Source organism: Cavia porcellus, unplaced genomic scaffold (genome assembly GCF_034190915.1).
Source record: "Cavia porcellus strain 051 isolate PalLab524CR breed Dunkin Hartley unplaced genomic scaffold, mCavPor4.1 scaffold_27, whole genome shotgun sequence".
Taxonomy (NCBI): Eukaryota; Metazoa; Chordata; class Mammalia; order Rodentia; family Caviidae; genus Cavia; species Cavia porcellus.
In genome coordinates, this window is record NW_026947510.1 from 53,091,200 (window position 1) to 53,111,699 (window position 20,500).

Here is a 20,500-nt window from a genome sequence, read left to right on the forward strand (position 1 = left end):
ACACACACCCCTACCATCTGTGTACCCGATAGACAGACACATGCACAGGTCCACATACCCAGGTGGGCACCCCAAATCCAGAAAAAGAATTAAGAAGCCCAGCAAAATGCCTCCTTTCTCCATGCCCAAAGATAAATAATTCATTTGTTGTGTAACTGCTCTTGTTCCAAAAATAATTCCCTTGTCTCAGCTTCCATGGGGGAGGGGAGCAGAGTGTAGTGGCTGTGGGTCCCCCTCAGAGGGGGGGCGCAGAGGCTGGGGTCTCTGTGGAGGGAGGATGTGGGAGAGCTCACCCCACAGGCCCAGCTGAGCCAAGTGGAGGAGGGTAAGAGGCAGGGGACCTAGAGATACTCCCCAAGGTCATCGCCCGGGGAGTACTTTCCAGGAGGGACCCCTCATCCAAAAAGGGGAGCCTCAGACCTCTGAAACAGCCTAGCCAAACCTCCACATCTGCTTCCTCCGCTGGAGAGTCAGAGGCTCAGAGAGGGACAAGGACTTGCCCCAAGGGACACAGCACAGCCTAGGCCAGGATCAAGGCTCCCAGGCACAGTGAGCCCAGGGCAGGGTCCAGCAAGCCCAGGGCCCCGGCTACCCAGCTGCCTAGCCAGGCCATCCACACCTGTCGATGACTGCTTCCCAATCCACAGAGCAGGGCCCAGTCGATGTGGGAAGAAACAAGGTGATTTACACCATCCATCTCCAAGACACGGGCAGCACAGGGCCATAGCCACAGACTATCTGAGCTAACCCTTACTTTCCAAGTAGGCACACTGAGTCCCAGGCCCAGGAGAGGTATGACCAGGTCCCTTAGCAGACTAGACACACCATGTTGGCCAGGCCCAGCCCCAGCCCCCACTCCCACCCCATGCCCTAGACACAGACGGTCCAGTTCCGGCTCCCTCTGCCCTCAAAGGGGCCCAGAAAGCGAGGGCGAGGCCAGAGAAATCCGTGTTTAAAAAGGAAGGCCAGAGGCCCCTCGTGGGCCCTGCCTCCTCCTCCCCGACTCCTTCCCCTGGGAAACTCCAGGAAGGAGTGTGCTGGGGGGACGGGGATGTCGGACCTGCGCTGCTAAGGCAAAACCAATTTACAGCCCTGCGCCCCAGAGGGTGGACAGTGTGGGGAAGGACCCAGAGGAAGTTCAGAATGGACAGTGCTGGCTGAGAAGGTGGCAGGTGACAGCGTATCCACACAGCCCCCTGGGTCTATGACCAGTGCCAGGTCTGAGGCTGGACGGATTGGAACCTCCTGGGCTGGCTTCACACCTCCCACACCCGGCAGGGCCATCATGAGGTGGCAGGGGGCAGACACCATCGCTGTCCTTGGCCAGGCCACACAAAGGTTTCAAGGCTGGACAGACTTTGGCTCTGGGACAGTGTGGCTCATAGGGTCAGTCCTCACCCTCTCTGGGCCTCAGTTTCCCCGCCCAAGGCAGCCAGGCTTACTGGCGGAAGCTGAGTCCCCACGCTCACAGCTGTGGGATCCAGGAGCCCCTGGCCTGCCCCTCCTCCTCCTGGGGATGTCTGGGAACTGCATGTGTGTGCAGGTGCTCGTGCAGGTGTGCAGCCAGCTCAGGGCAGGATACAAGGATGCGCTGATGGGGGCAAGGAGACAGTGCACAGGCAGGCCTGGGAGCACGCGTGGGTGCGCATGCACAGGACATGTGAACACGTGGTCAGCCACAGGAGCACATGCAGGGGTATGCAGGGCACAAAGGTACGGGGCCAGCGGCCTCTTGGGAACACAGGTGGGGACCCACTTGCGGTCTGTGTGACATGCGCCACTTTGGTCACACCCGGCACCCTGGTCCACCCCTCCTAACTTCTGTGCTGCGCAAGCCAGCACCGTGTACTGAGGCCCCAACCCACCTCTCCCGTCCCCTCTCCAGGGCAAGCAGGGATCGTGGGTCCCCCCAGCCTGGACACTGAGTTCCGTTCCCCACCCTCAAGGTGACCGTGCTGGTGGCCTCTGTCCTGCTCCGCATGACGGCTTGGGCCGGGGCCCAGCTCCTGCATGCCCTGTGACTCACACAGAGGGGAGGCTCCTGCCCCATCCCGTGTGCGTCAGCCACCCTGTCCCTGTCCCTGGGCTGCCTGCCCACCCCTCACTGAGGCTTGACACAGCCAGGGAGGGGACAAGGAGGCCAAAAAGGCGCTGACAGCAGCACTTGGGCCCTGGCCCAGCTGCTCACCCACTCAGGGGCAGATGAACAGGGAGGGGGTGCAGCGTGGGTCTGATCAGGCTGAGGCGAGGATCCAGGGTCAACAGGCAAGGTCATGGTCTTCTCCTGCCCCCTCGAGGGCCTGCTTTACCACACATGCTGGGGGCGCCGAGCTGCGGGGGGCGGGCAGAGAGGAGTGAAATGGAGACAGCTGGAGAGCAGGGTCTGCGGGAGAGAAACCTCCACCACAAGACGGCAGATCCGGGGGCAGAGGAGGGGACGGGCAGGGAGACAGATGGCAGGGGCCCGCTGAGCCCCGAATGCAGCCTGTGACCAGCCAGCGGGAGGGCAAGCCGCGGGAGCAGCTGCTGCAAAGCCGGCCCCATGGTAGACGCCACTGTACCCAGGTGGCCTGGGAGGCACCAGGCCATGCAGGGAAAGGGAAGCCGGTGGCTGGCAGGTGGTGCACCCCAGATCAGCCAGTGCTGGCAGAGACCAGAGCTCCGGCTGCCAGGCTGGCCAGTGCCAGGCTGGGTGGCATCCCCTCTGGTAGGGACATCCTTGGACAAGAGAGAGAGAAAAGAGTGGGAGACCGGTGGGCACAGGCCGCCTGAGGGCCAGGACCGCTGAGCCACTGGGCAAATGCCCCCTGGTGGGTATACGCCTGGAGGGTGAATCCACCTGCCAGGGGCCATTTGGTCCCTGTGCACTCAGAACCCTAAAGCCTCCAAGCTGGAAGACTGAGGAGCCCTGGCTCCACCCACTCCCAGCCTCACAGAGGGGAAACTGAGGCTGAGACCGGAAGGCACCCGGTCGGGATGAAATGTCAGGCTGGGAGCAGTGCAGTCCCAGGTCCGCGGGGCAGTGAGGGATCCTGATGCGACAACTCTGAGTCCTCTCAGGGACCTTACTGTCCCCTGACACGGGCTCTCCCCAACTAACCCAGGGACAGTAGTATGTATGACCCCTGGCCCTCACCGGCATGGCTGTGTGGGAGACACAAGCTGCGGGATTAGTGTGACTTTATCTTCCCAAGATTGGGGCCTCTGGGTCCAGTTTGAGGGGACTCTGGGTCCAGGTTTGAGGGGACTCTGGGTTGCCACCTCCAAGGTCCACTGCAGGCTCAGCTGGAAGGGCTCTGGGTTCAGTCCCTCCCGCCCTCCACCACCTCGGTCTACACAGGGGGATGCACAGAGCAGGGTGGGCCATGAGTTGGGCCTGGCCGCAGGCGGATGGAGCCCGGATGAGCAAGGCAGATGTGGGGCTGCCCAGCTCTGAGACCTTACGGGGGGGGGGGGCAGGCCCTGTCTGCACCTCAATTTCTCTCCTGTGTGGCAAGGTGACTGCCACTCAGACTCCCAGGAAACCCAGGACAGAGTGCAGACAGGTTGCATGCAGGGCAGGAGTCTCTTCTGACAGATGAGAAAACTAAGTCTCCTCTGTGTCCTGTGAAGGGCTGGACTCCTGGCAGCCACTGTCCAAGTACTGGCCATGGTGGGATGGGGGCTCCCCTTGCTGTCACAAGAAAGTGTAAGGACTGTTCATAAGCCTCCAGAGACTGACTGCCCTATCAGTCAGGAAGTGCTTATTCCAGGCCAGCAGCACTCACCCCGGGCCCTTTGCACATGCCAGGCTCTCTGCCTGGAATGTTCTCCCCCAGTGTTCTCATCATCTTACTTCATTCAGATCTCAGGGCAAATATTCTTACGCTGTCTTGGACACCAGATCTGGGCTAACTCCCTGGGCACTCAACCTGGGCTTTGGTGCCCTCATGGCACTCCACCTGGCCTCTCTCAGTTCTTTATCTTTTACCCCTCTCCCCTGACTAGGCTCCCAGCAGAGAAATAAAGCAAGATTTATCTTGCTCTCCATGTGAGCCTGGGCCAGGGCTGAGCACGGGGTGTGGGAATGCCAGCTCGGGGCTGGAGACCAGGGAGAGCACCTGGAACATATGGGGGGGGGCAATCAGGGGAGCCCCACCCACATAGGGTGCTGGTGATGTGCCCCTCTGCTACTGCCCATCTTCCAGATGAGGAAACTGAGGCTCAGAGAGGTGCAGCAGTGAACCCCAGGTCACAGCACCAGAGCTGACAGGCAGGGACGATTTCTCACACTTGCACACTTCTAGCCAGGGGGCGCTCCGTACCTGCCTGGGACCACTCCCTCCCTTCTCACAGTCTGATTCTGGTAAAGCCTCTGTATGCCTCTTTTCTCGGGCCCTGCCTGCTGTCTGAAGCCACTGGGAAGAGACCGACATCCCCACGCGGCCCCTCCCAGGCTGTGGGTCTGTTACTGCTGCCCTCACCTGAGCTAAACAGTCCCACGACTCCACCTGCTGTGCCAGGCTGCGGCATGCAGCCCCGCCCACCCGGCTCCAGCCCGCGGTCCAGGTCCCTCCTACGCTGTCACCAGCCTGGTCTGAGCAGCGAGCGGCACTCACTGCCGCTGTCTGGCCCTGCAGTCTGTCAGCGCACAGTGCTGTGTCCTTACCTTGTCCTAGACGTCAACCAGACCAGACCCCCGGCCCCGTTACACGCACCCCACACGGCCCCAGTGCCACAGGACGTCCTTGGGCCACTAGGGCCAGGTCCGTCTGGGTCTCCCCCAAGCTGCTGTCCCGGCACCCCATTCCATCAGGTCTCATTACCCTCAGCCCCTCGCACCAGCTGCTCCAGGCCTCCGGGGAGCTGGCCTCAGCGTCCAACCCAGGCTGTGTCACCCTGCAGAGCCAGCAGGCCCTGGCCACACTGCGCCACAGGGACATGAAGAGCAGACCCAAGCCAGGCAGCCCCACTCTGGGTGGGAGGCACCTGCGGTCCAGCCAGCCACGGTCCTCCCACCTCGGTGAGGCAGGAAGACGGGCCCCCGTCCCCAGAGCTGCCAGCTGCCTCACGACAGCGGAAGACGACAGTGGCAGGGAGGGGACGCTGAGGCTTGGGCCTGCTGACCCTGGTCCTGGGGCTGGGGCCCTGTGCGGAGGGCCCCTCTAAGAGGTACCGGCCCACGTCGGCGACGCCTCAGCGCCTGGCTTTGGTGTGACCTCCAGCAAGCCAGCACCTTACCTCGCTGGGCCTCGGTTCCTCATCTGTTCGGAGAAGAGCAGTGCGCATGAGTGTCTCTGGCTTGCTGGGAGCCCCCTGTCAAGCTTCTGCCACTGTCCCCTAGGCCAGCGGGACTCACGGGTGCCCACGGCTCCCCGCTCCCAGGGCATCACAGTTGTCATTGGCACCTAACCACACCCAGCCCAGCAGAAGGGATAGCAAGAAGACACAGACTTGCTCCGCCTGACCAGAGGCCAGCCCTGAATGGCCAGCCCATGCCCAGCTACTGGCTACCTGTTCTCGTCCACCACTACAGGCACAGGGGACAGCAGACAGCCCACCGCCAAGGGAACCCTGTGACAGAGTCCACCCTGATGCCACCCCAAGGGTTGCCTCCCAGAGCCCACCCAGCTATTCAGACTTCCTACGCACACCTGGCCTTCACCTCTCCTCCCCAGAACTCCACCTCCCCTCTGACTCAGCCTCCCCGCAACACCCTGCCCTCTTCCCACGTGACCTTTAGCCCTTGACCCCTGCCCTCTTCCCATTTGACCTTTACCCCCTGACCCTTGCCTTCTTCCCACTTGACCTTTACACCTGACACCTGACCCCTCCCCATCTGACCTTTACCCCTTGACCCCTGCCCTCTTCCCACTTGACCTTTGCCCCCTGACCTCTGCCCTGTCTCCACCTGATCTTTACCCCCTGAAAACCCCTACCATCTCCCCACTTGACCTTTACCCGCTCTGATCCCTGCCCTCTCCCCACCTGAACTTCACCCTTGACCCGTGCCCTCACCCCACCTGGCCTGTCCTCCCCCACCTGGCGCAGTGGCAGCCCCTGGGCGCTACTCACCAGTCTCCACTGGACCCGCTTTCACCAGTGCCTGTGCACCACGGCTGCCTCTGCCTGCATGGCCTCCATTCATTCATTCAATAAACATTTATGGAGCACCTACTATGTACCAGGCGCTGGCTAGGCCCACCCCAGCCCTGCCTCCGCCTCCATCGTCCTGTTGGCTACTCCCTGCCTTCCCACACCCTCAGGGCTGTCCCCAGCCAGAGCAACAGGTCAGAGCCCACGGGAGAATGGGGTTTGGGGCTGAGAGCTCAGAGCTCAGAGGCTCCGAGGAGGAGCCAGCAAGCAGGACAGTTGTCCTGGGGCCTAGACACCTCCCAGCTCCTATGTCCACTCAGTCCTCAGTATAAGCCCTAGAGTCAGAGCTATCACTGTACCCACTTTACAGAAGAGGAAACTGAGGTCCTCCAACTGCTACTCAGTGGCTTCCCCTCCACAGACAGCGTCAGACCCTGCTCATGAGATTTTGGGGCACCCCGGCAACTCCAGACAAGGATTACACTTTTCATTGTTAGTTGCCTATATTCAAAACCTCCTTCCAGAATCCACTGACAACTCCGTGAACTGTAGCTGCGCTGGGTCTGTATGATACAGGGCAGAGCGAGGGCCCCACCCTCCACCCTGGCTCCCTGGCATAGGGTGTCCTGGTCTTGGGCTCCTGCAGAGGGGGAACAACTAACTCCCCACCTGCATGGGGGACTCCATGAGCCTCCCGTTCTGGGACCCAAGGGGCGCACAGGCTCCCCCACCCTGCTTCATCCTTCCTGGCCGAGGGCTCTGGGACACTGACAGTGTGGGTCTGCCCTTCTCAGGGTCCCTGGCACTGAGCGTGGCACTTGAGAGCACACAGGGTACATCTGGGACTCTGGGCTCCCGAATGCTGCTGAGTCTCCACCCCTGGGTCACACTTCTCCATGGTTTTAAGCACTCCGAGACCTGAGGACCCCGAGTCAGGAGAGCACCCCAGCGCCTCTCAGACCTGTCTGGCAGTCTGTGGGGCCTGCTCTTACTCTGAACCCTACAGGGTCAAGTCTGGGGTCCCTGCTGGGTCCGAACAGGAACTTCTAGCCCCAGAGGCCGAGGCCTGCTGCTGGGCAGAGAGCCACAGGGATCTCGGGGTCTGGGACAGCCCCTCTCCTCACCAGCTCCCCTCACACTGCCTGTGCTCCTGCTCCCTAACCAGGCCCTAGGGCCCTGCACCCTGGCGTCCTGCTGGCCGGGCTGAGGGACCCAACCCAGGGCCACAGCCCAGAGACCTGTCTCCTCACCACCTCCAGCCAGGGTCACAAGGGGTCTGCACTGCACGAGGCTCCTGGCCAGTGGGAAACCTTCTCCTCGGCCCAGCCTGTGAGGCTCTGAAGGGCGGGTGCCACTCCGGTGGGGGCCGCAGCTGCAGCTCTGAGAACAAGGGGACTCTTGTCAGGGCCCAGGGGCTGCCTCGGCCCCGGAAACGCCGGGGGGGGGGGGTGCACCGGTGACTCTGGCCATGGCTAGCTGGGCAAAACCAGGGGGCCCTGGACGATGTCAGCTCCACGTCCACCAACGCCTGGTGACCGACTCAGTGAAACTGGCCCTTCCTTACGACCACATCCCCACTAATCCAGGCTGCCCATTTAACCATCGCCCTGGCAGGCTGCTGCGTGTCAGTTTCCTCTCCAGTAAAATGGGCAGGAAGGAGACCAGCCAGAGGGAACAGCCACAGAGCAGGGTCTGGCACATAGTAACTGCTCAGTAAAGTCAGCTGCTGCAGATACCTCCTGACCCCGACCAGGAGCCTGGCACCCGCCTGGCACGTGTAGGACCTCGCCGTCCATGGCTGTAACCATTACAGTGAGGAAGGCTGAGACCTGACCCCCAAGAGCAGCCCCTCGGCCCTGCCCTGCCCCTTCCCTGAGGTCCAGGCCCTCGCAGGCCTGCTCCATCCACTCAGCCTGTTCCCGGCCTCGGTTTCTCTCCCATTGCCAAAGCACGATGGCTGTTATAATTAACGGATTATCTCAGTGCGACAGCTGTGGTCCTTTGAAAATTAGGTTGAATAACAAGATCCTGATGTATGGTAATTTCTTTTCATCTCTCTCTCTCTCTCCCCCCCCCTTTTTCTCTCCCTCACTTCGGCCTTGTTATGCATGCAAATGTTTCTGCCTCCTTGGCAAACACCTTCCTCCCTGGGGCCTCCTCTTTCTGGGGACAGACTTAGGTGCTGACTTCTGGGAGAAGACAGGAGCTCAGCCCTCCCTCCAGCCACCCGCACCCCACCCTCCACAACTCCTGGAATTCAGATTCTCCGGCAGACCCAAGCCCAGCCGCGTCCTCCTAGAAAACACTGTCACCCTGGGCAGAGGGCCCGCGCCTGGCTCTCCCGCACTCCCTGACTCTACGCACTGGGGAGGCCCTGGGCCCAGCTCTGTCCCTCTCAAACTGCTTCCTCTAGAACCATCTCGGCCCCTCCCAAGGCTTCTGTATCAGCCCCAGGCTGACCACACTTCAACAGCCACGTCCCTGGCTCCTCCCTGGCACCTAGAACTTCACCCACCCTCTACCCTCACCCCATCTAGGCCTGGACACCCAGCCTGCTACCCACCTGGCCCTGACTGGCTTCTTCCCAGCCCACTGGCCCGTCCGCCCAGCAGCCCACACCCGGGGGGCCTCTGTGTCCACCATGCTACTATGGGTGCTCTGGTTCTGCCCCGTTTCTAGCACCTCGCCAAGCTGTCTCTGATGCCCAACTGCACCCGGCCCCCAGCCTGGATCCGCTTTCTACACTCTTAGCCTGAGCGTGGCACTCACAGCTGATTCCAGGAAAATTCCAACACATAAAGCCCACCCACGAGGTTCTGCGGGAGCTGGCACCTGCCTCCCTCCCTGCCCTCACCTGGCTGGGTTCCCACGGCCCCTGGTCTCCGTCCTCGGCCCGGGATCCACGACTGCTGGCTGCCTCCCCCAGGGAACAGCCTGGCACCCGGCCCCCAGCATGTGCTCAGTAAAAGCGTGCTAATGACAGAAGGGAGAGGTCTGTGTTCCCTGCTGCAGATAAAGAAACCGAGGCCCAGAGGACTTCATGACTTGCACACCACCACACAGCTCATCCGAGACAAAGCCAGGATTTGAACCCAGGTCTGTGACACCAATGCCAGCCCTTCCCACTCCCTGGGGAGGGCCTTGGGCGTCCTCTTCTGCACAGGTCTCAAAGACTGGAACCCTCCAGCCTCAGTCAGATGAGAAGATAGGCTCCTGCCCTACGCTGTCTCTCACTCAAATTCAGCCCTGGCCCAGCAGGGTGACCCTGGGGACCTCAGTGTGCTCATCTGTAAAGTGGGAAGGAGCTCGGGTGCTGGAGAAAGCTGGCCCTGCTAACATCTGAGGAATCTTCCTACCTTTACCCCCTTCCCAAACCTGACTCTGGCAAGCACCCAGAGGCCTTGGGAAAGGCAGAACAGAGATGACCTCAGCATGGGGGCCTCGGGGCTCACAGCATGACCTTGGCAAGTAGCTTCCCCTTCTGAGCCTCAGTGTCCCCTCTGTGGATGGGGCCCAGTAGTGTCCACTGACGGATGGGCCTGCGTGAGGACTAGCGTGGAAAGTGCCCAGCACAGTGCTGATGCCACCACGGCCACTCAGCTGCAGGGCCCTGGGGGAATGGACCCCAGGAGTGCAGGGGCAGTGCGGGACCATCTGTCTCTGGCTCTCCCTCAGCAGCATTCCGTGGCTCCCACTGCCCCGGGACAGAGCTTACAGTCCTACCTGTGGCCCTCAAACCCCTCTCTAGCTCACCTCTCACCCGTCGACCGTGACCCTTCGAGGTTTCAGGGGCGTCCCCTACCTGTCTCCCAGACCTTTCCTGTGCATTCCTGAGCCAGGGGAGCCAGGGGAGCCAATCCCACCTGTCTCGGGCCCTGAAGTCTCAACCTTCACTCCTCCTCCTCCTCCTCCTCCTCCTCCTCCTCCTCCTCCTCCTCCTCTGGGAAGCCTGGTGGGGGGACAACCTCCCCTCTGCAGAGCGATGGCCTCCCTGCTCTGTCCCTACCCCCATGGTGCATGCATGGCCCATGGGATCCCACAAGGGTCCTAGAAATCATCTCACTTCCTCCCATTTTATAGGTGGGGAAACTGAGGCACGGGCCAGGCACAGTCACTGTCCTGGGAAGCACTTAAACCCTCGTCCCCACTGCTCCTAGCCCTCCACGCGGCTCTCTCGGTGCCAAGCTGTTGGGCCCTTGCCTGTCTGTCCACGCCCCTTCCTCACAGGCCCAGAGCTACCTGAGGACGGGACCCCACCTTCCTCTCTCCACCCCACCCCACCCCAGTGCCTAGCCCAAGGCCTGGCGCATAGTAGGCGCTCAGTAAATGTCTGTTGAATTGAATTGCGCTCAGGGCGGCCGGCCGTCTCTGCTCTGTAAGAGAAGCATAGAGTTAGTGAGTTGTTCCCATGGCGACCAGGGCGGGAACCACGCCGGTGGGGTGAGGACTTGGACTCACCCAAGGACCCCAAGGGCCCTGGGGAGGGGGTCTGCGAGGTGGGGGCATTCAGACTTAGAGGAGTCCGAATTCCGCCCCAGCGGACTGGCAGCGCAGCGGCCAGTAAGTCACGCTGCCCCTGGGGCCACACAGGCCTCCTCTGTCAAGTGGGGATGACACTGCAGGCCCTCAGGATGTGAGGACTTCGCGTCATGAGGCCAGAGGAGACACAAGAGGGTACACAGCCTGCCGGGCCGGAGATGGGTGGGCATTACATCCATTCTACAGATGGGGACACTGAGGCTTTCCGAGAGGGGGCTGGCTCGCACATGCCCTCAATCGCGTGCTAAATACAGTCTCCTGTAGAGCTAGAGGGAAGCAAGGCGTGACAACAGACCCAGACAAAGACACTGTCGCCCCAAAGGCTGGCCCCACATCTGCCAAAGACTGCAGGCAAAGGGCCCAGCGTGAGCCTGGGGCTGCGAAGCATAAGGTGAGAAGCCGCGTTCACCCGCCCCGTGGGGGTGAGCTCTGAGTCTGCAGCCCCCCAGAGCATTCAAAGCCGACCTCAGATCTCAGACTGCAGAGCCTGAACGGGCCCTGGTGCTAATATAGATCAGTAAGGACTATAAATACATAGGCAGGTGGGACACGGGGCCGGGCACGCGAGGCGGGTTCCAGCCCCAGCCCTGCCCTGCAGCCCTCTTCCCTTCTAGACCTCCGTCAGCCAGTCTGTGACTGCGGACAGCGCCGTGGCCAAGATTACAGAGACCCTATTCAATCACACACCTTGCAGACCTTGGGGAGCAGGAGAGAGACCCAAAGCAGGCTGCGCCTCCCCGGATCTTCCCAGCACACTCGCACATGGGGCTGGAGCCGCACAGAGAAAGGGAACGAGGCCGGGAACATTCACCCATCCGTCTGTCCATCCATCCATTCATTCGTTCCTTCATTCACTGATCGGCCATTCCTGGAGCTGCGACCCAGCAGCCAAACGACCTGGCCGGGGATCGGAGGGTGCACTGGGGAGACGGAGCTGGACGGTCCCCAGCCCCAGCCCAGCTTGAACCGCAGGACCCCGGCTTCACTTCTGCCCTACGCCCAAACCAGAGGACTGTTGAGGATGGGGGAGACTCGGACACTAACCCACACTGGAAACTGCGGCCCCAGCCCGGCACCGTGAGCCGCTCCATCCCGTCCTGGGAGTGAAGGGTGAGCAGAGAGGAGGCCAGGGAAGGGACCGGAAATGGCCCTCCCGCCCCCAGCCACAGGGCCTGGGCCCTGCACACTTGATACACAGCACTGTCCCGTCATGCCCATTGGATGGATGAAGAAACTGAGGCTGAGATAGGACAAGGGACACACCCAAGGGCCCCAGCTAAAGCGGCCTAGCACCCACAGCTTCCAGATCCGAGATAAACCCACACACCACAGTCCAGCAGCTCGAAGCACTCAACAAACAATGTGTGCAGAGTCGGGGCAGGGGTGGGGTCGGCACCCCAGTTTCTCACAAAGCTTCTACAGAACTTGAATGGTAGACAGACCTTCTCTGGTGGAGAAACTGAGGCACCAAGAGGGCACCCCACTCCCAGGTTCAGGCTCAGTACTCTGAGAGCCCTCCACTCCGCCTCTCTCCATAGGCACAGAGCAGGGGTGCAGACCTGGCCCTTGCTGGTGGGTGACCTGGGCAGTGACCGGCCCTCCCTGAGCTGCGGTGGCCCCCAGACCCCTCTCCTTTCCCTCACACGATTGGTGACCCTTTACAAACCGTAAAACGCTGCCCCACTCGGGGGAATTCACTGGCTCTCTTGGACCACCTGTCTCCCGGGGGGAAGGGCTTGTCTCCTGTGGTCCCCAGGAATCATCCTGCGGATGGGGAAGTGGAGGCCCAGAGAGGTTAAGTGACTCACTCAGGATCACACAGCGAGGCAGAGAGAGCACTTAGCCACGACATCGTGGGCTCGCCCGAGTGCCTCTTCAGCCCTCTGTGACCACCAGAGTCCTCCGCTTCGTTGATGCCCACCTGCTCCCGGTTTACCCAGAGTCCCAGATGTATGCAATATTCATAATTCCATCAGCAGCCGCTGCGCCCCCTCTCCAGGGCCTCCGGGAGCCCCATTAATCATTCAGAAACACCTGCATATTCATTAACTTCCGAATTAATACAGGGTCCCTTACTACTTGGGGCCTGCTGCCTGCATTAAAGACACCTCGACTCCATTCATTATTAAACTCCCCTGATAAATAACCACATCTCTCCTTCACAGAGGGGGACAGCACCCAGAACCCCAAGTCCACAGGTCTGCTCCCAGCACTAGCTGCTGTGTGACCTTGAGTCAAGTCCTGTCTCTCTCTGGGCCTCCGGCAGGTTTACCTTGGAAAATCAAAGGGTGGCCCTGCTCCATTCTTTGTCCCTTCTGGCTGTGTCTTTCTTGAATGCTTGCCAGGAAGTGGGGACCTGTCCCCTCTTGCCTTGCCTCCCCTCAGCAGCCTCCCCTGGCACCTGGGGGCTTGGGCCTCAGGTCCTGGTATCAGCCCATTCCCTTGAGTACCTCATAGGTCCCCGGCCTACCTGGTTCTGAAGACCACCACACCATCCAAATCAAGTCAGAGAGGCCAGGTCACCACGTAGCCACCCAGGGTGGACTCCAGTGCCCAGAGCAATGACAGGACAACAGTGGCAGCTGGCATTACCAAGCATATGCCCAGGTCCTGTGCCCCATCCTCTCCGTCCTGTCTTTGGAAAAACCTCACTTTACAGACCAGGAAACTGAGGCCAGGGAAGCCAAGGTCGGGCTCCCCAGGATAGGCTGGTGGGCAGCCCAGGTCTCTCCCCGGGACCTGAGTGCCTCCCAGGTCACACGCTCAGCCACCACATGCCCTGGCCTCACCCAGCTGCTCCTTCCCCAGCCAATCCTGTCAGTGCCAGCCCTGCCTCGGGGCAGGGGCACAACTCACCCCCTCACCGCTGGCAGACACCCCCCCCCCCGACCGATCCCCATCATGCCAGCTCCCACAGAGCCCTTGAATGAAGAAGCATCCTGATGACAACCAGGGCAGCCCCCGGCTTCCACCTCCATCCCGTATGCAACAGGGCGCCACGGCCTTGTCACCAGCGCCGCCCCTCCCAAGGGGCAGCCTAAGGCTCTGCGCCCGCCTGCCGGCGGTGTGACCGTGGGCCTGTGACTGAATCTGTGTGCACCTCACCCCCATAGCTTTCACCATGCTGAGCCGCACCCTGTCCACCTCCCTCAGCTCCAGGTCTTCCTGACCCGTCCAGCCCACACGCCTGAGGAGCCCGAGCCCAAGGTGGCTCTGGTCCTCTGGACCCCGCCCCCTCCTGCACCCGCACCCCACTGTGTGCCTACTGAGGCCCAGGCCCCCGAATCCCCTCAGGAAGCTTCCTCGGTCCCCAGGGTGAGGCCACAGCCCTTGCCCCAGCCGACTCCCCCCTCCTCCCCTGTCCTCCTTGTCGGCTCTGTCCCTCCTGGACATCAGGCCAAGAGCTGCCACCCTGCATCCCCCACAGCAGCTGGGGCCCAGCTCACAGTGAGTGTGACAGAGCAGAGCTTCGGGGACCACAGGCGACAGTTAGGGTCACATGGAGGAAGGACACACGCACCTTGCCTGGGGGTCAGTCCGGCCAGCCATGCCCTGGACCAGCTGCTGTGACCACAGCACCCCCCCACCCATTTAGCAGGTAGAGGTAGCCAGACCCACTTCTCAGACGAGGAGACTGAGGCTCCAAAAGACCAAGAGGCCTCCCCAGAACAGGGCAGGATGTGGAGGGCGAGGATTCGTGCCCACTGGGAAAGACCCAGAGGGAAGTCCAGAGCACTCAGCTGACCACATGCCTGGCCCCGGACTCCCAACCCTTCCTCGGGCCCGGAGGTGGGCACTGTTATGCTGCCCACTTGAGAGATGAGGAAACAGGACCACAGCCACGAAGCCACGGCCAAAGACTAGCAGGGAAGCAGAAGGCGAGCTGAGCCCCTCGAAGCAGAGGTCCTCAGGCTGCCCCGACACCCCTCTCTGCCCAACCCTCCTCTCCGGGACGATGAGCGCCCGCCACTAAGCCTCGCCTCCTCTTCATAGGCAAGTGGACAGGACAGCACAGAGGTCACTGGGGCGATGGCAGGGCCCCCAGCCTCCACACTGCAGCTGTGAAGACTTAAGAAATGAGTCGGGGGCTTCAGGGCGTCACTAAGGGTGGGAGGCCCCGGGCGGAAGGGACAGCGAGGGGCAGAGTCCTGACTGCTGCCACAGGAGCACCACTCAGCCAGGAGGTGCCCCGGGGTAGCTGGCCCCACACTCACAGCTGATGATGCCTTGGGTGGCTCAGGACCCCAGAAGACCTCCGGCCACGGGAGGGGCTGGGGACCCGAAGGACACTACAACCTCCCCCGGAGCGCCCACAGCTAACGGCACGTGGCAGAGGCCACAGTGACAAGGCGCTCAGGGACAAACAGGCACCTGGCACAAATGGACTCCAGAGCCCCTCGATTAGGGAAGCTGTCCTGCTTAAAGAATGTCTCCAATTTCTCTTATTTAAAAAAAAAAATCCAAATTTGGCCTAGGCGCGGCGGTGCACGCCTATAATCCCAGCAGGAAGGCTTCGAGCTCAAGCACAGCCTGAGCAATTCAATTCAGTAAGACCCTGACTGAAAATAAAAATAATTCAAGAAAGGAACTGGGATATGGCTCCGTGCTAAGGGCCTGGGTTCTGGGAGAACCCCGAACAAAAAAAAAAAAATCCCAATTTGTGGGCTGGGTTTGCTTAAAGTGAGGTGATGCTCCTGGCCTTCTGGGTGTTTCTGAACTGCACCCCTAGTGTGAGCCCACAGGTAGAGGCCACAGCCAGCTGCACCCCACCCTCTAACCCTTACACACACACCATGGGGCCCTAAACACTGCCAGAGAAAGTGACACACCCTCAGCACCTCCACGCCGCAGTGTCACCCAGGCTGCACCCGAGCCGGCCACTGTCAGACCCTCGGAGGCGCCTTGGAGGGGGTCTGAGCCATCAGCGCCCTCAGCGCCACCCGCACCCGTCCTGCCCTGTGAGTGACACGCGGGCAAGGCCAACACCACCACACAGCTGGCTGCTCGGGCTGCAGGCCCTGACTTGTCCTCAGCTCCTGCCTCTCTCACAGGAAGATGTCTCAAAATAAAAAACCGACCACCCTGCGGCTTTGGCCTCCAGGACAGGCCACCACATCGCTCCTCGGATCACCGAGACTTCTATCTTTCCCAGCAGCCAGAAGGAGTCTTCTGGAGAGACTCGGGTTTGCCTCTCCTGCTCGAAGTCTGTCCTGGGTTCCTGCAGCCCCCGGGAAGGAGCCAAGCTCCTCAAGGACACATGAAGCTCCCACGCTGTGAACACCAACCAGCTTCCGGCTTCTGCCAGGTGTCACCTCCTCCAGGAAGCTTCCTGGAACCCAGGTCTGGTTTTGCCTCTGAATAGCACCTTCCAAAGCTTATCAGCTCCAAGTGGCCTCCCTCAATGAAAGGGTCCCTGTTTCCCTTCCAGAGAGCTGGGACAGCCTGGGTACAATTCCCTGTCCCCAGGGCCCAAGGAAAGCCAGGCACAGAGCAGGCATCCACCACATGGGCCCTATTTACAGTTGCAGAAACTGAGGCTCTGACTGCAGCCTGAGATTGGGATCTGAGTCTTGCCCGTGTCTCAGGTCATGCTGGACCTGAGAGTCTCTCAGGCCACAGAGGGCTGAGCACCCTGGATGGGCCCTTGGGGAGGCCAGGGCACTGAGGATGGTCCCCGAGCTTGGGGTGCTCGCAAGCTGGATTCAGACCCTTGCCCTTTACCCCTCCTGGCTGTGTGTCCTTGGGCAGCCCTCGAAGCTTCTCAGAGGCCCTAGCAGGGCCACAGGCAGCCAGAGATGTCCAATAGGACACCGCACACCGTGGGGCCCACTGCTGGCTCTGGCTCTGGCCTTCCCTAGGCTCCTTCAAAGGCACCAGCACACACAGGGCTGCCCTGGCCTCTCCCAGCCCCAAGCTTCGCAGGGACCTCTCCAGCCACCTGTGGCGCCCTCCCTCCACCCCAGAGAGCAAATGCTCGTCCTTCCCAGTTCTGACCAACACCACCTCTGGGGAGCCCTCCCTGTGCCCAACCCGGGACAGCTCCCTTGGGCAGCTGCAGCAGTTGCTAAGGGACAGCCACCTCTGACCACTCTGCTCAGCCATGTCCTCGAGGCTGGTTGGGGAAAATGTCCTAAAGCACCAGCTGGCACCTAAGGGCCCCACCTGCTCAAAGCCCCCAGTACCTGCCCAGTTCCTGGTCCCCACACCCCAGGCCACCCAGGATCTGGCTTGGCTCTGATTCTGTAAATCTGTCCCACAGCAGCCCCCAAACCCCGACGGCTCCTGTCTGTGCACCAAGGCTGCCCCACACATGTGCACACCTGCACCAGGGTCCTCAACCCCGGCCCCACCCCCACTCCAGCCCAAACCCACAAAGTCCCAGAGCCCCCTCCCCAGTTCTTCAGCTCCCTCCCCATGCTCCGTCCTGGACACATCCTCACACCGTGGTTCCTAAAGCCCAGCCGGGCCTCTGCTTCTGCAAGACCAAGTCCAGGCCCCTTCCTTCAGCCTGCAGGGAGTCTGGGGTGCATCGGATCCTCATCTCCACCCCAAGTTGCCACAGGGGCCTCTTTCCCCTCCCTCTCTGCTCACATCTCTGACATTTCCCCGTGAGGCCGCCATGACCTGCGATACCCATCAGAGCCACTGGCCCCTGGCAAATGCTACTTCATTCAGAGGACTCTAAGATGCCTCCTCCAAGAAGCCGCAGCCCATCTGGCACGGGTCACCCTGTGAGGACTACCGCCAAGCCCGCCCTGCCCGGGATCGTGGGACCCCTGGGAAAGAGCTGTTTGCTTTCCCCTTGGGCCACTTCATCAGCTCCTCGAGGGTGTCCCCTTCTCCCTGCCCCTGAGCTCTGGGGGCAGCAGGAGGACTTCTCCACCTCCAGGAGCCTCCAGCCAGCAGGCACCTGGCAGCCTGGCTGCTCCCTGGGCTCTCGCTCCCCCAGCTGGGGCAAAATCTAGGTCTCCCCAGAAATCCTTCCCTCACCTACCTGCTCCTCACTCAAGGGCTCTACCACGCTGCCCCACGCCCAGAACCACCTTGCCCCCGGGTGAAAGGAGGACTCCTGACCCTCCATCTGCCGGCTCTGCAGCCCCAGGGCACAGACCAGGAAACGGAGGCACAGAGCGGAGAGGCGTGCAGGAGACCAGTGAGTGCAAATGGAAGGCAGAGGAGTCATGCGGTCCTGGACAGCACTGCCGAGGTGGATGAGGGTCTAGCTCTTGCCCATCGAAGACTAAGGAACCCGAAGAGCTGAATTACTCGGCCAAAGGGACATGGTTCCCCACCAGCCAGCATCGCCGGAGGCAGGCAGCGTGAGGGCCACGCAAACCAGCAAGTGTCCGCAATCACTGCCCCCATTTTCAAGAGGTAGAAACTGAGGCTCAGGGCTGAGGCAAGAGGCATTACGATTCCAGAGCTCTTGGACAGCCAAGCTGGTGGTCTCAGGGTCACAGCATCCAGGCCTGTGGCTCCCAGATTCCAAGAAAGCCACGGCCGTGGTCAGTTACTACCAGGCCACAGCGGGCCCTCAGGAGCGTTCATGCATCTGAGTGAAAGCAGCCATCCCCTAAAATCAGCCGGAAGCAGCCCTGGGGTGGAGGGACCTCGGGCAGGTTCTACAGGCTTGAGGTTCCGGTACCGGTACCGCAGTCGGCCCGCAGCTCTCCCTCTAATACATGCAAACGAAGGACATCAATTTCTGCTTACTTAACTTCACAAATGTTAACAAGCTCATAAAAAATAAGTTACTCTTCCTCAGCCCTACAACACCCTCCGTGGGTGGCACAGCGTTCCCCCTCCCTCCCCCGGCCTCCTCGGTGGTGAGAGACGTGGAAAGCTGCGATTTCCAGCTTTTCCAGCCAAGCGGGACTGCCCTGGGGAGGCTGGAGAGAAAACCCCCCAGATTAGGAATTTTCAGAACAGCCCCGGGAGTCCTGCTGCCCCGCCCTCCGCTGTGTGACCTTGGGCTCTGGACTTAACCTCTCTGTGGCTGAATTGCCGGTCTATGAAGTAGGAGCGGGTGGCACCCACCTCCTCGCCTCAGGGCTGGTGTGAGGATCAAGCCAGATAATCCGCGTAAAGTGCTTAGTTGTCTCCTGGCACGGAGCAAGCCCTTAATAATGTTAGCTCTTGTTATTATGTAAAGGAGAGTTAAACACTCCCACCAGTTAATCCATTTGTAGTTTGCCTTCTGGGGCAACCTGGCAGCTCCAAAGGCAGCCACAGCCGAGTTCTGTCAGCCAGCGTGGCGTGGATTCGGGTCAACGCCAAGGCAGAGCTGGCCGCTGCAGTTGGCCACAGGCCCTACCACGCCCACCGCCCCACTCAGAGCAGACACGCACCTCTGTGCACCCTGGCCCGCCTAGGTGCCTGAATCTGCCACCCCTCACTTAGGCCTCTCAAAAGTTTTACCAGCAAGCACTCTCAGAGTGCATCAGCCTGTCCTGGGCCTGGTCCTGCCAGCCCAGACGGGCACCTCTGTGGGCCCAGTTCAGCACTGGAGGCTCCAAAAGGGGGACAAGAGACGACAGGCAAGGGGCTTGTTCCTCAGGTCCTCCCCGTCCGCTCATCTCCAGGAGTGGTTCAGGAATGGCTGCCCGAGTGTCCCCTCCTGCTGGCACAGAGCATGAAGAGTGTGGCTCCTCCTGTCAGTGCCGCCAGCCACACCTCCACCGATGCCACACCTCTCAGGAGCAGGGAGGAGACGACCCAGAGCCCTGGCCCTCAGCCAGCACCCCCTGCAAGCCTGTCTGCCACAGCCCTACCTGCAGCACCGCCAAGCTTACGCTCTCCTCAGAGCAAAGAGGACGACAAGAGGGCCTGACCCCAGCCAGGCAACCACAGGGTGCGTGCATCCCACAGTAGCCCAAAAGGGCCGCCAAGTGGTCACAGAGGACTCATCCAGAGCCTCTGCACCCCCCCGAAACCTGCCAGGCAGGGCCGCCATGCCCATTTCTCAGACACGAAGCAGGAGACGGAAGCTAATGTTCTCCCAGAGCCCAGAGTAAGAATCAGAAGTGGGCAGACTGATGGACAGGCCAGGGGACACGATGAGAGGACCTCCCTGGGGATGGTATTCTGATGGGCAGCTCAGAGGACAGGGTCAGGATGGGAGAGGTGCCCCGAGCCTGGCAGGGACAGAATCCCATCAGCCACCCGGGATGCTGGGCCCAGGGACACCCAGCACTGCACACCCACCGTGGAGCCCCCACTCTATCCCCACCAGTACCTCGAGTCCAGGCGCTTCCACTCTTCCTCTCGCAGACCCCCCTCAAAGCCAGAACACCCCAGCCCACCTCCAGGGGCTCCACCCTGCACCCACTCATCCCTCTGGGCAGTGTGACTCTTGGGGCTCAGGGACCTGCCCAAGGTCCTTCCAGGCCAGGAGTGCCCAGGCAGGGACCCTACAGCAGCTCTGACACCCTCTCACCTCCCTCATTCTGGGACAGTCCCCAAGGGCGCTGCAAGCCGCGGCAGGGGAGGGGGCGGGGCCTAGGCTCAAGGGGCGGGGCCACGAGCGGCAGGAGAGGGGCGGTGGGGGCGCAGCCCGGAGAGAAGACTGGATCCCGGATCCTGGTCCAGGTTCGGTTGCCTTGGCAACAGGACTAATTAATTCCGACTCAGGCTCCATCTGTGCCTTGGCTGGCTGGGCGGTTTGGGCTCGCGGGTGTTTGTTTTGAAGCGGAGAGAAGTTGGGAAGCTGTGGTCCTGAGGGCTGGGCAGGGGGGCTGTGACACCCCGCCTCACTCACACACAGCATCCCCACCACCCATAAGGATGGGCCCGGCTCAGCCCCCAGGGACCACCCCGGAGCCCGATCTGGGAGGAGGCGGCCGAGCTTCCCAGCCGGAACACAGCCTGTCACACAGCAGCAGCGCCC

At 61.4% G+C, this 20,500-nt stretch overlaps 1 protein-coding gene across 13 annotated transcripts in view; it reads right to left on the reverse strand.

Moving 5' to 3' along the window:
- Elfn2 (extracellular leucine rich repeat and fibronectin type III domain containing 2) overlaps window positions 1-20,500 on the reverse strand; it is a 72,580-nt gene that overhangs the window by 33,591 nt on the left and 18,489 nt on the right. For 2 of the 13 annotated variants that reach the window (XM_063238497.1, XM_023565323.2), the window contains exon 1: window positions 6,055-9,963. The exons of 10 other annotated variants lie outside the window; for them this stretch is intronic. The gene's annotated coding sequence lies outside the window, so the exon portion shown is untranslated. Of the gene's footprint in view, window positions 1-58; window positions 731-6,054; window positions 9,964-20,500 lie in introns of those variants that run through there. One more of the 13 variants, XM_063238493.1, reaches the window with a different exon arrangement.